General features: G+C 40.6%; 1 protein-coding gene across 2 annotated transcripts in view; it reads left to right on the plus strand.

Annotated features, from left to right (window-relative positions):
* Positions 1 to 3004, plus strand: part of LOC101856910 — a 106592-nt gene that overhangs the window by 34696 nt on the left and 68892 nt on the right. The gene's annotated exons all lie outside the window — the stretch shown is intronic.

Here is a 3004-nt window from a genome sequence, read left to right on the forward strand (position 1 = left end):
GAGAAAGAGGAAGAGGGGACAGTTAATTATGAACAACGGGAGCAAAAACGAAGGGGGAGACAAAGTTTAAGAAAACGAAACATCAAATAAGGACGAAAAGAAACCAGAAAGAAAAGAACGGAAAAAAAACGGGCGGAAGTGTTAATGATAAAAAAAGGAAGACGAGCTGTTTCTTCCAAAGAAGGAAAAAATGGAACAACTCACACGGGAGACAATAGGACCCGGATGTTCGTTTCCGCAGGAGACATGAGAGAGAAAGAGGCGCGGAGATAGGGTAAATGAAAGAGCGACGGACCGAGAAAAGATAAGAAGAAAAAAGTAACTTTTTAAAAAAGCCTGGAAAAGCTGTGGTCGACTAAAGATGTAACGAAGAGAATGGGTCTATGGATGGATGAAAAAATTTGAAGTGGAAAATTTTTTTTGTTTTTTGGGAAAATTTCACCCAAATTGAATAATCAGTGTACTGCTATTTAACTGTGCAAGAGACGCTGTTTTAAGCCAATGTAACCCCAGCTGTTACTGTACTGTATGGTATGGTATATGTCTGAATCCTGCCTTCATCATATAGCCTACACAGAGCAAATTATTTCAGGTTTACTGTAGCTCGATTTGTAACTGAAAGGAGAATCCTTTCCTATCATCAAAGGAAGGTAGCGTTGTTTGTTTTTTTATTGTTGTTTTGTTTCGGGTTGTTTGTTCTTGTTTTATTATTTTTATAGGGGGGAGGGGCATTCACAGAGAGAAAAACTTTCAATAGGGCATGGCCGATGTAATTTTGGGGCCAGAGAGGAGGCTTGGAGATGACAAAAATGGGCAAATGATTAATATAACATACAATGTAACCCATTTTACAATCATAGCCGCCTGAAAAAGCATTTCGAGTGAGATCATGTTCATGTAACAAGGTCTTCTTAAAAAAATAAATACGCCCTAGACATACCCTTCACTTTCAATCTCAGCTGAGTAGCTATAAAGTTTGGGCTCAGAAAAATGTCAATCACAACAAACATTACTTGTTATACTGGTTATCTAATATAATGAAAAACGCTGTATTTTAAACCGAGCCTCCATACTTAAATTGACCAGCGATAAAAATCTTACTCGTATATACCTTCTTAGTTTACACCCTTTTGAAGTCTAAAATCCTATTCAAGAGTGTTTACAATTTTCTATTCAACAAGTCAATGTGCACCTGGGCTGTTTACATCGGCATCCATGTTTTTAAGTTTCTGAGGTGAACCCATTTGATCTATCTATAGACGTTTATGGATCTCTTGCATGAGATCTGACTATAATCGCTCCGTAGAAAGTTCTGATTATAGATAGATAGATAGATAGATAGATAGATAGATAGATGGATAGATAGATAGATAGATAGATAGATAGATAGATAGATAGATAGATAGATAGATACTTTTTTTAACAACAAAATATATTTTTTTAAATATGGGAACACTTTTTAAAATATTCTTCCAGAGTGCAAAACACACAAAGAAGTGACTCTCTGCCATTTCGACAGCGTTAAAGTTAAGGTTTGTTTTATTGTCCTTGATTGTGCATTCAGATGTAATTCCTGTTAATAATTGAGTGCACCAAATAAACTCACTTAGGAACCATATTTTAATGACAGCTAAAAGGGGATTTGCTCTTCCGATGGGGGGGGATTGTGTGCACTCAACTACAGCGAGACTGTTCGGGATTTACCTTTTATTTGGCTCTAGTGGTGCGCATGCTTCTCGGTGAAGTTTATATGCAGAGCACTTTAATTAATTACTTCCCCTCTGTTGTCTCTTTCTAACCGCATGTCTTACTTTTACCAGCACCTATGCTGTCTTAGATCTAAAAGAAAATAGCCTAGCCAAGCACTAACTGACTGTTATTGTATCGATATGCAGCATATGCTTCGCTCGGCTCAAACAAACAAAGGCAACGTATTATGATAAAAACGAACTTGAGCAGCCCTCCATTCCGAAATGACTTGATCTAGCATACATACTGGGGGTCCCCACTCGCCGTGAGACCATCACTGTTGTCTGCTCCGCAACTTGTTTCACCTGTTTTCTTATGTGAGTAGTATGTTGGTGGTTGTTGGATGCTCTGGGGGCGAGATAGCACGTCTCGTCTGAGGTGATCTGTTCCTTCTTTCCTAATAAAAATCTATGACCCTTATCTCTCCTCCATTTTTGTGTCCGTTACTCCCCTGTAACACCTCTAATCGGCGGCATTTATATTACGCCTTATTGTGTTGTTAGTGCCGTAAAACTCTTTCTAAAGACTAAAGTTAAAACACCACACATGGCCCCTTGGAAGGTGGGGTATGCATACTAGATCAACTGAGTACCGAAGGAAGGGATCATGTTTAGGGTTTTTTTTTTATCGCATCTCATAATATGCCACTGTTGTCTGTTCCTCCACTTGTTTCGCGTGAGTCTTTCCATCAGGGAGTATCGTGTTCTCCTTTCAGTATGCGTTTTAAGGCACTTACATCACAATTGGGTCATTTTTTAGTGCCGAAGAATAGGGTAGGGATGTGACAAGAGAGTTACAAACACCCATAAAAGGAGGAGAAATAATGAGAACATAATAGGTTCGAAGGGAAAAGAAGGAGCAAACCACTCCAGGGCACCTGCCAGCCACCCGCTATCGTTTTTCTGTTCTCTGAGACTTGTGTAGTGGGGATGGTTGTCGTCTTGAGCAACACTCAAGTGCGCGGTAGGCGTAGAAGATAAGCCCCTTTCGAGTGTGATTTGGTACTACTGATCCTCTCTCTTCAGCTCGTTTCACTTTGATATCCCATCTGAACAGTCGAGTGAGATGGGGTTGGGGGTGGGGGTGTCTGAATGTGTGATTGTGGGGCCATGCGCGCGCTCGAGCGAGCGTGTGTGGTTGTGTGTGTGTGTGTGTGTGCGTGTGCGCGCGTGTGTGTGTGTGTGTGTGTGTGTGTGTGTGTGTGTGTCTGTCTGTCTGTCTGTCTGTCTGTCTGTCTGTCTCCTGTCTGTCTGTG

This window comes from Aplysia californica, unplaced genomic scaffold (assembly GCF_000002075.1).
Source record: "Aplysia californica isolate F4 #8 unplaced genomic scaffold, AplCal3.0 scaffold00446, whole genome shotgun sequence".
In the NCBI taxonomy this organism is placed as follows: Eukaryota; Metazoa; Mollusca; class Gastropoda; order Aplysiida; family Aplysiidae; genus Aplysia; species Aplysia californica.